Here is a 12382-nt window from a genome sequence, read left to right on the forward strand (position 1 = left end):
GTATTTCACTGAGACTCAGTATATGGGGTAATCTGTTATAGCCCATGGACTCTTACAAATATTACCCTTAGTGTGGACTCTTACCTTACATATTTCTTTATAATGTATGCTATTATATTCAAAACAAATCAGATTAAAAATGAATTGGTGCTGGTATTTAATTGTCGCTTTTTTGTGCATAAAACTACCAAATCTATTATACATCTTCACATAGGGCCTGACCCAAAGCCCACGGAAGTTAATGAGAGTCTTTCCATTGACTTCACGGGGCTTTGGATCAGGCCTGTATCTCATTAACGTGTCAAGATCAAACAGTTAATAGGTCACCACTGCTTAATTATAAAACTTCACTGGTAACTTGTTACAGACATCTTGAATCCTACAATGGATTATCTCCCAACACAACATTTTAATTAAATTAACGTAAAACCCTGGCGATCTTTCTGTCAGACTGCCTTTATAATAATATCAGTTCTATAATGAATTCATTAGGAAATGTTTAATTTGCTTGCAATTCAATAGAATTTTTTCTTCATATCCTTGCAAATACAGACACAGGCAGCTCTCAGACTTCCTTAATTTACATTTACAACCATGCTTAAACATTTTCAGAACTTCCAAGTAAATGAAATGAACAAACCATCGTACTGATCAGTGACTCACCGGGTCGTTTTTATGATAAGAAATCAGGTTCAATTACTATTTTTTATGTGTAAAAACCCCTCCCAACCCTTCACAAAAACGTTTTCTTTCTAGAGACGTTGCATGCTTTGTGAAATACAGCTGAATCCCCATCTCTTCATTGCACACTGAGCTCCTCACTTACAAAATTACAAGAAGATGATGATTCATATCAATTATGGAATTCCGTATGTGATAAAGCAAAATGATTAGTACTTTTGGGTATGCACCCAAGACACTGTAAAGAGACTGGATTTATGGGGGTAGAGGGTGCATAGCACTTTTGTGCAAATCTGGCCCTTTTAAAGTGTTTCACGTTGGGCCCCCCACAATGAGGCACCGTAACTCAGAAGTCACTTCTGACAATCTCAACCTGATAGCACATTAACTAGTGCACTGTTTAATCAGGATCTGATCCTACCAGGTACTGAGCACCTTCAACTCCCATTGAAGTCAGTGGGCATGGAAGGCACTCAGCACGTTACAGGAGTGAGCCTTTAATGACGATTGTACGAACCAGCAGCTAATGTAGTTGATTGACGTTAAAAGGGTAATTATCTAAACACTCTGGCACTTTAATATCTGGACTAGTTTTTGGCATTGCACCAGGAATCCTGTTTAGTACTCTAAATATGAAGTTTACATAATTCCAGATAATTTTGGGTTTAAACACTGCTAACAGTGTTAATATGTATATGAATTAATTTGCTCAGTATTGTGCAAAAATATCACTATAGCTGAACTGTTTTTATTAGTCAGAGATGCCCTTTTTAATGTAGCTGTGAATTTAAAACATCCTATTGCGATTAAATCTTCCAGTGTTAAACTATCCTTTAAAAAAGTCAAACCAAATCAACTATTTGCTAAGATCAAAACATCTTTTATGCTTATGAACATATATTGTAAACATTTTCTAATAATCTCTCTACAAGACCATACGTGAGTCCTTCGAAAATATAAATCATGAATGGAACTTTAATTCTCCTCATTTTCAAAGCCAGACACTAAGTTCTAGCAGCATGTCACTGATTTACTTTTGACAGCATCACTTTGTAACCAGTTACTTGTAACCTGTACTTTTCAATCCCAGTTTAAAGCATTTGGCTTTGACAAATTAATTTTAGAAGCCTTTCTGTCCAGTTAGGCAGCACAATTTTCAAACAGATTAGATGCCAGTTACCTTTCTCACCATCTTAATTCCTTGGTGCAAACAGGCAATGATGCCTTTTTTCTAATTCTGATGTAAACTGCCTTTTTCTCAGAAGCTTGGGACATGAAATTTTGATTTTCTTTTTGTGTTTTTCTGTGTAGTTTAATGAGAATTGTATCATCTCAACAAAGAGGCTAAAACACAATAGCTAACTTTTAATCCTTCAAATTCTTTACAACACTGAATAACGTTGGGTTGATTTAACTCTACAGACTAACATTTCTCTCCCAACCCTCCCGATCGATAATAGAGGTTGATATCTACAGGGCATCTGCATCATCCACATTTCAGGGTTGGCAGCCACAAAGCAGATAAATAATATTACTTAAAATTTATTTTTTGTAGAAGCACAGAGCACCCCATTGCAACTCTCAGAGTTCCCTTCTCAGAAACTCTGCTTTGTTCTTCATTATTTGTTTAATTTCTGGTTGTGCGCTAGCAAAAAAGTTGAGAGCTATAAAGCTGAATTTCCTTATTACAGTAAATGCCTCATTTCAATAACAGACTCATTCCATTACAAACAAAACATGTCTAAGAAGAGCAGGCTAAATTGCTGATTTTGGCGTGGAATCTTATGAAGAAGTCTATTCAGAGGGATATACACTGATGAACATTTCAGGTTTATTGATCTAAAGAACAAGAATGTTGGTTCCAAACCTCAAAGTGAACATACAATTAAAATCAATTTCATAGCCAGTGAAGGACAGACAAACTATTCTGGGCTCTCTTATACATAAAGCGTTTGAGTAGATTCAAAGTTAACGTTTTGCAGGATAAGAGGGTATCCAAAATTGTCTTTAGTTTTATGTAAAAAGCAACAGAGGGTCCTGTGGCACCTTTGAGACTAACAGAAGTATTGGGAACATAAGCTTTCGTGGGTAAGAACCTCACTTCTTCATATGCAAGTGAGGTTCTTACCCACGAAAGCTTATGCTCCCAATACTTCTGTTAGTCTCAAAGGTGCCACAGGACCCTCTGTTGCTTTTTACAGATTCAGACTAACACGGCTACCCCTCTGATACTTTAGTTTTATGTTCATTTAAAAGACTCCTACTCATGAAATGAAAGTCAGACAATTAAAACTAGCTGATTCATGGCATTGTTTCTTTTGATGCTATTCTATTAATGTATGATCAGCTTTTAGTCTAACGCTCAGAACCAAAGCAGCTATTTGGCTTTCATTTTGGATTGATTTTTTTTCTCCTTTCATATGTTTATTCATTACTAAGACTGTGAAATACATCTCAATTAGTGTCGGGGATTAAGAGAATGTCAGATTCTCATTGACTTTAATGGGCTTTGGGTCAGTTCCTACATTCTTTGATATGCTGTACTTTTTGTTATGACGATGTACTATCAATGTACAAACATATTATTCAGCTGTATTATTGTAGCACTCCAGAACCCCAGTCATGGACCAGGACTCCATTGTGCTAGGTGCTGTACAAAAAATAAACCATGTAATAGAAAGCAAATCTTTGACAGATTCATAGATTTTAAGCCCAGAAGGATCTATTAGATCAGGGGTTCTCAACCTTTTTCTTTCTGAGCCCCCCCAACATGCTAGATTGTGCCACCTGTCACAATAACTGGTTTTCTGCATATAAAAGCCAGAGCCAGCATTAAGGGGTAGCAAGCAGGGCAATTGCCTGGGGTCCCACGCCACAGGCCACCCCCCCACCACCCGCCCCGCGAAGCTACATTGCTCAGTCTTTGGCTTCAGCCCCGGGTGATGGGGCTCAGGGCCCCGGGCTTCAGCCCCATGCGGTGAGGCTTTGAATTTCTGCTCTGGGCCTCAGCGAGTCTAATGCTGACCATGCCTGGAGGATCCCCTGAAACATGCTCGCGGCCCTCCCCCAGGGACTCCTGGCCTCCTGGTTGAGAACCACTGTATTAGATCATCTAGTCTGACCTTCTGTATATCACAGGCCACAGAATTCCACCCATTTACCCTTGTGTGGAATTGTGCTAGCCTATGCACAACTGAGACATTAGAGCTGATAGGATATACTAATAAATTGTCTTTCTATCTGTCGCTGGTGGGAAGCTGCTTCTTCTAAACCTAAACTGCCTCTTTTGGGGTGAAGCTTGCTGGCACACTGAGCAATGGGTTGCCAGCTGCATGCATGACCTTTGCGGGGTGACGCAGTTAAACTTTAAGCCTGGTGAAACTGCAGGGTCTCATCTATGTTTAGAACGCATCTCAGTCTTGCATCATGCTGCTATCTTAATGGTGTTTTTCTGCTTCGGCATTTCAACCTCTCACTGAAACTCCCAACTATTTGAGTTCATCCCAGGTCAGTTATGACCAAAAGTTGTCATGGCGGTTGGGCAAAATGAATCGGTAGGTCTCAGAGTAGTTTCTAGTAGGCAAGTCTTCTCATCACAAACCTCACTGCTGCAAGCGGCATTAACTGGCAGCTTGGACATTCATCCCAGCAGAGAGGCTAATGACCGATGGGCCTGAAGCGGTGATCCTGGTTGCGGTGCACTGGTGTGGGGAAGTTGGCACTGTTGCTATTGCCCAGTCTCCTTCGCTGTAGATCTTTCAGCAGCACTAAGAGTAACCCCCCTGCAATAAACAGCCAACGTGTTCATTTTTAAGATTATGTTCCAAGTTCCACGGCACACAGTTTGTGTTCCACATTGGTTGTTTAGCTTCCTGTCTCTTAATTCTGCCAATTTCCATAGCAGTGCCTTGGGAACCACATCTGATAAGGCCATAGGTCAGTGGCAGCACATTTGAGCTAACTCCACTTTACTCCATGTTGTGCTAAGGTCTTGATGTTGTTTTCTTTGCTACGAGATCCACTTACATTTGACCCTTGTCACTTGCAGTCTTATCTTGTGGTGGCATGTGTGCATCGCAGCTACACTGTGGGGTCATGGGATTTTCTGAAAGCTTCTCTCTCTCCTTGCTTGAGAGCTCAAGCAATACACACATTTGTTGTTGTCAGGGTTTTGCCCTCTACACTGAATGTTTTTGCCAAGACTCTACATTTTCTGTGTGTTTATCGGTATGCAGAACTCTGTCTATGTGCTTCTAAAGCACCCAATCTCTCTGGTATCTAAGCATTAACCTGGCTATTATGCTTACTGTATGGAGTCTGTATATGGAGGCTGACTGATAGTTTGATCTTGAACAAGTTATTTGGGGCAACTTTTTCATATGTGTGTGGTTACAATGAGGCACCTAAATCTATTTGAAAGCAATGGAATAAATGGGCTGGTTTCCAGGGGTGCTGAGGGTGGACCCACTGAGAACTGCTGAGTGCTTTGAAATTTTAGCCTTGCCTTCTGTATCTATCTGCCTGCTAACAAAATGCATACAGTTATACTTGTGAGACTTCATTAACTGGTTGAACAGAACTTTGAGATCCTCAAATTAAGGGGACAATCAAAGAGGAAATTCTTGTTCTTTTGATTATTTCACAGACTGGATTTGATGCGCCGACGGCCATTGTGAACCATAAACAGGTGGGACTGGTTTGACTTCATAGTCCCATGCACTAAGGGTGAGCTCTTTGTTCAGAGCTGCCTGTGTAGACGGTGGGAGTCAACTGCTTGCACCTTAGGCTGCATTAATTCCTCCCTCTCTGCTGTGTGCTTTACAGGGATGTCTGGGGTAGTAGGGTCTCTAGCAGTGCATTTCCACAAGACTGTGCCACTAGCCTGCTGGAAGGTGGTGCAGTGGGCCACAGAGTCAGTCTGGGTGTTGCAAAATCTTATTGCACATGGCCCTGTGCCTCTTGAGGATTCCCTGGATGCACTAATAAATTGCCCCCTCCTCTCCTCCAATGTAATGACTGGGGAGAACTCCCCAAGGGAAACCTTAAGGAGTTTCCATCTCCCATGGATTTTTCTACAGCCTGTAATGTTTCTCCTTTTTGTGGTAACGCTGTATGGGGTTCAATATGAGAAAACCTTGTTCCTTGAGGCAAGAGACACACCTGTTAGACTCCAGAGTTTCAAACTGTTGGTGGATGGAGGGGGTTGGCTTGACAATAAATATTCCTATGATTAAATGCTCCTAATTTATTTTCATAAGGCTGGTTTCACACCTCAGTGCAATGGGACCGTTCCCTGCATTTGTTTGCCTGACTGCATGGAAATCACTTTTACCTCTGTCTAAAAACGGTATCTACCGTTAATAGGAGCTGGGATCTAACGTTATCCCTTTTTCAACACCACCCCAGTTCATTGTACTGCAGCAATTGCAAAGGCTATGGTGAAATTGATGGGTGCTGCAGGCATTTCAGTCTCAGTGTCCTATGACTGGGGCAGGCTACTGATCACTTTTGCAGTGACTAGGCAGATTTTTCAGTTTGGTTCTTGAAAGCGTATAAACAATGGAGTACCGTAAATGCATGATTGCTGCTGGAATGGTGGGATGCTGTGGCTGCATGGTTTTAAATCTTCCTCTTGGTTGTCAAACTGTGGATGTCTCGGGGAATGAATGGGGATCTAGTTGATACGGTTGAGAGGCCTTCCTACTATACTTTTTTAACAGGCCTTTTTTATCAGCAGAAAAAAGGCACATGTTTCTGCAGCAATTAAAAATGGCCAGATATACCCTGGTGAAATCTCTTCTCTCCAGCGGAGAGTTTTCAGAGTCTAATCCATGAAGGTTTCAGAGTCTAATCCATGTTAGTGTTTCAGAGTCTAATCCATGAATGCAAATGCTCATTGATCTCTGGTCGACATCAGGTCTTTGGAATAATTTTAATCACTTGCTGGGATTAAAACATTGGAAATAACATGAGTTAATGTCCACAACAACTACTAGGATTGACAGTGAATGAATCGTGGATTTATGTATATAGCCCCAAACATTCCTTGACTAGGAAGTCTACTTCTGCAGTGCAGAACAAACAGGGGCGGCTCTAGCTTTTTTGCCACCCCAAGCAAGGCAGGCAGGGGCGGTCCCGGTCCCCGGTCCCGCTGCCCAAGCACGGCCGAAGACTGCCTGACTGCCGGCCTCGCAGGGACCGGCAGGGCGCCCCCCGCGACTTGCCGCCCCAGGCATGCGCTTGGAGCGCTGGTGCCTGGAGCCGCCATTGAGAACAAAGCCTAACTAATATTATCCTTTAGTCCCACAATGGGTCCACTGGGGAAACAAGATCATGATCAGATTCTGATCTTACTTACATCCATGTAAATCCAGTGTAACTCAACTGAAGCCAATGATGTATCTCTAGAATTCTGTCAGTGTGAGAGGAGAAGCTTATTCCCCTGTCTTTGAGACACGTGACAGAAGAAGCCAGAGTTTGCTCATGTTGTTTGCCAAGAATTAGGGTATTGTAGGCATCTCAGTATCTGTAGCCTATGCTTGGAGCAGGTTACTGATCACTTTAGTAGAGAGTAGGCAGATTTTCCAATTTGGTTCAGGAGAGAGTATAAATGATGGATTACAGTAAATGCATATTTGCTGCAGAAACATTGAGCTGTACGAGTATGATATGTTTGTAATCTGAGACCCGAATGAACAAAAGAAAATGAATTGGGAAACACTTAATAATCACTACTGGTATTTGGCAAACTGAAGATGTAACTGAGATCAGAACTTCATCCATACCGCGTTCACTACTCTTGAGTAACTGATTTTTAAATAGGTACGTAGAGAGCCACATTCTGCTCTCAGTTATACCGGTGTGTGTATACCTGAAGTGACTCCACTCAGTTTAATGGTATTATTTTGGATTGACACCAGTACAGCTGAGAGTGGAATTTAGCTGATATTACTTGTGTCTCATGTTAGACAGTCTATGGGAAAGCCAAGCAATAGTGTCAGTGTAAAAAATATTTTAAAAATCTATCCTGGTTTTAAATGTCATTTGGTAAGACTGGTGAATCTTTCCTTAATTTAGCCATACTTCCTGGGTTTCTGTATGAATCCAGGGGAGACAGTCTCTTCACATGGATGGATATTTGGTTATTTCCAACTAAAGTTTGTTTTTTAACTTGAATAGAAATGGGTGGCTTTGATTAAGTAGGTTCCTCTAATTCTTTCCCCTTTTTCTGTTACCAATTGCTGTTTGGTTCATTCTGCCCCCCCAGTTCTGTCTGGTCTATAATCCCTCTGGAAGTGACCCGGGGTGAAATCCTGGCCCCATTGAAATCAATGGGAGTTTTGTCATTCACTTCAGTGTGGCCATAATTTCCCCATGTGAGCTTCTATTCAGTGGCCATTGGACCTATTTCCTCTCTTTCCCCCCTAGCCTCCCTTTCCCCTAGGGTATAAAATATTGCTATAAATATTTTAAAGACTGCGCTTTATTCTCCCCAGTTTATTGCGTTCTGGGGACTGGTTTCCAGTGCTGATCTCCCCATCTTGATTCGACTAGCAATTCTGGGAAGCTGAATCTCAGTAGTTCAGCTGCAGTTTCTCTCTCTCTCCTAAGATGGAAACTATTCAGGGTACGAGGTTAGCAGACGTGTTTGATACTTAAGACGCCTGCAGGTGCAGGGCAGGTTTTGTTTTCAGTTCCTCAAAAATGTAGCATGGCCTGATACTGTTGCCTTGACAACACCTATATTGGTCGATGGGGCTCTCCCTTTACAGCTCTGGTTGCTTTTTATAGCTTTTAAAACAAGTCACCATGAAACATTCAACAACAGAAAATGTTTTCAGTTTGAAAGTGCCGTTAAAAAAAACCAGGCTTCTTACTCTCAGTGTTGTCGGCTTGCCGTGGCTCATCAGCACAGTGCAGCTGGGAGGCACCAGGAGCGTTTTGCCACGTATTTTAATTGAACTCATATCAAATACAGTCCCGGCTCCTTAATATTCCAGCTGTTCTGCAAGGGCAATTCCTGCTCTTCAGTGATGTTCAATGGAATTCACTTTGAGTTCCTGTAAAAAAAAACCCCAACACCTCTTTCTCGCAGCTCAGATGGTCATTTTTTTAAGGCTCTAGGGCTGTATCTGCCATGTTACATGGGGAGATATATGTAGGTTTTAAACATGTATCTTTCTGAAAATGCTTTTGTGTTTTAGCACAGCAGTTCTTGGGCTTGGTTTTTTAGGATTGCATTGCCCATGGTACTACCTTAGGGCCACGTTCTGATGTCCTTACATTACATAGTACCTTCAGAGTGCCCCCATTAAATTCACCGTGTAATATGACCAACGGTATCGGAATCGGACCCATAGACATTAGAGAGGGAAAAGGATTATAAGGTTATTTTGTCCATTCTTCTGTCACTGTAAGGTATTTGCCAGTGCTTTTATCCAGTCTAGTTTTAAATGACTCAAACAATGGAGTTTCCATCATTTACCTTGGGGATTATTCTACAGTCTAACAGAATGTACTCTGAGGTTGTTTCCTCTGAGGTTCTGTCCAGCTTAGATTTTTCCTAGAAAAGACTAAACTGTTTAGGGAATAAACAGGATTCTTGAAACAAGACAAGATAAGCTCATCAGAAAAAAATCACTTTAGTTCCACCGTTAAGTTATTCCCACCTGGAAAGGGCATTACCCATCATGATGTTGTCTTCTTGTCATTAAAAGGGTGAGCCTCTCCTCCCCCCCACCCATTACTATTAGTTTCCTAAGCTATCGTTGATCCTACAATTAAACCTGATATCTGGTTAGCTGAATGATGTAAGGAAACTTATTTAATAACAAGATACAAATCCATGTGGGACCCTGAGTGAAATGGGAACTTGCCTGGGTGACAGGATATTAGCAGAGCCTATGGCCATGAACACAAATTAAGAAAAGAGGCTCAAAGAGGGTATTAGGAAGAACATCATCACTCACTGTTAGTAGGTTATGGAATCAGCTTTCAAGGGAAACAGATGCTGTAGGACAAGCGTCTAAAGTAAGGCTCCTAAGTTTATATTTAGACACCTAAAAAGTGATCATGAAGAACATAAAAAGGGCCATTCTGGGTCAGACCGATGGTCCACCTAGCTGTATCCTGTTTTCTAAACAGGGCAATTTCGAGAGATTTATCCCCTGTCCTCTAGTCCCAACTTCTGGCAGATGGAGGCCTAGGGACATCCAGAGCACAGGGTTGCATCCCGGCCCATCTTGGCTAATAGCCATTGACCTATCCCCCAGGAACTCATCTAATTCTTTTTTGAACCCAGTTATACTTCTGGCCATCACAACATCCCATGGCAATGAGTTCCATGGATTGACTGTGCGTTGTATGAAGTACGTCCTTGTGTTTGTTTTAAATCTTCTGCCTGTTCATTTCATTGGGTCACCCCTGGTTCTTATGTTATGTGAAGAGGTAAATTACACCTCCCTATTCACTTTCTCCACACCAGTCATGATTAAATACACTTCTATCATAGCCCCTTTTAGTCATCTCTTTTCTAAGATGAACAGTTCCAGTCTTTTAAATCTCTCTTTATATGGAAGCTGTTCTATACCCCTCATTATTTTTTTTTTTTTTTGCCCTTCTCTGTACTTTTTCCAGGTCTAATATATCTTTCTTGAGGTAGGGTGACCAGAACTGCACACAGTATTCAAGGAGTGGGCGTATCATGGATTTATATAGTGGCATTATGATATTTTCTGTTTTATTATCTGTCTCTTTCCTAATGGTTCCTAACATATTGTTAGCTTTTTTGACTGCTGCTGGACATTGAGCAGATGTTTTCAGAGAACTATCTATGATGACTCCAAGATCTCTTTCTTGACTGTAACAGCTAATTTGTATCATTTATATATATTATTAGGATTATTTTTTCTAATAAGCATTATGTGGCACTTATCAAGACTGGATTTCATCTGCCATTTTCTTGCCCAGTCACCCAGTTTTGTGAGATCCCTTTGTAACTCTTCACAGTGTGCTTTGAACTTTACTGTCTTGAGTAGTTTTGTATTGTTTGCAAATTTTGCCATCTCACCGTTTACTCTCTTTTCCAGATCATTTATGAACATGTGGAACAGCACTGGTCCTAGTACAGATCCTTGTGGGATCCCACTATTTACCTCTCTCCATTGCATAAACCAACCATTTATTCCTATCCTTTGTTTTCTATCTTTAAACCAGTTACTGATCCATGAGAGGACCTTCCTTCTTATCCCATGACTGCTGACTTTGCTTAAGAGCCTTTGGTGAGGGACCTTGTCAAAGGCTTTGTGAAAGTCCAAGTACACTATATCAACTGGATCACCCTTGTCTAAATGCTTGTTGACACCCTCAAATAATTCTAACAGATTGGTGAGGCATAATTTCCCTTTACAAAAGCCTTGTTGATGCTTCCTTAACATGTTGTGTTTATCTATGTGTCTGATAATTTTGCTCTTTACTATAGTTTCAACCAATTTGCCTGGTACTGAAGTTAGGCTTCCCGGCCTGTAATTGCCAGGATCACATCTGGAACCTTTTTAAAATTATTGACTTTAATGGGATTTGTGGATGCTCAGCTTCTCTGAAAATCAGACCCCTTCGATTTAGATGTTTAAATATAGATTAAGGAGCCTATCCTGAGGCATCTAGGTTTGAAGATTTTGGCTGTAAGGGATCAAAAAATCTCCAGCTAGTCCGTCACTGCTTGGGTACTCTGGACATTTCTTCAACAGCTGCTGGAAAGCAGAGACAGGGCTGGTTGGACTAATACCCAGTTTTCCTAGTTGTATTTTTAGTCAACAAGAAACCTGAGAATCCTAAACCCTTTTCAGCTTTCCATTTGACTAACCCCAGAGAAGTGATTAAGATGTAAGGTTTAGCTGCTTGTGGGAGACAGACTGTATTATTCATCTGTTTGGTGCGAAAAGTCTGCTTTTCCTCAAGGAGAGAAGAATTCATATTTGTTCAGATTTAGCAAGAGCAACTCATGCTTCTACACTCACACATATTGCTTTGAGGAATAAATTCTGTGTTTGTAGTGGAGATATTTACTGTATTTATTTAACCTAGGAGGAAGAAAAATGCTATCTATCTATCTATCTATCTATCTATCTATCTATCTATCTATCTATCTATCTATCTATCTAGTTATGATGAATCTGAAAAAAGAAGAGACAGATTGAGAACTAGGTAGGCTGAGTATTGGGTAATTCTTGAAGAAGTGAGCTGTAGCCCATGAAAGCTTATGCTGAAATAAATTTGTTAGTCTCTAAGGTGCCACAAGTACTCCTGTTCTTTTCTCAAGATCATAACATCTAACTTTTATAGGTCTGTGTTCAAAAGTCCACTGAAATCAATGGAGAGACTCATTCACTTCAGTGACATGTAACACTCTTCAATCCTGGATCAAAAAAATGCTTTGGCGAGGAAGTGCCCATTATCCTCACTTTACAGATGGGGAAACTGAGGCACAGAGCAGTGCTGTGACTTGCCTAAGGTGACACAGTAGGACAGAAACAGGGTCTCCTGATTCCCAGTCTTGTGCCCTACCCACTGGGCCATGCTGCTTCTCAGAAAGATGATCTCTTTAAAAATCTTTATTATTCCCTGACTTCTGAAAGGCTAACTGGAGAAATTCAGTTTCCAGGGCTGTCAGTTTAGCATCTCTCACTAGCACCAGATTCAC

The sequence above is a fragment of the Chrysemys picta genome, chromosome 5, assembly GCF_011386835.1.
Source record: "Chrysemys picta bellii isolate R12L10 chromosome 5, ASM1138683v2, whole genome shotgun sequence".
Classification (NCBI taxonomy): Eukaryota; Metazoa; Chordata; order Testudines; family Emydidae; genus Chrysemys; species Chrysemys picta.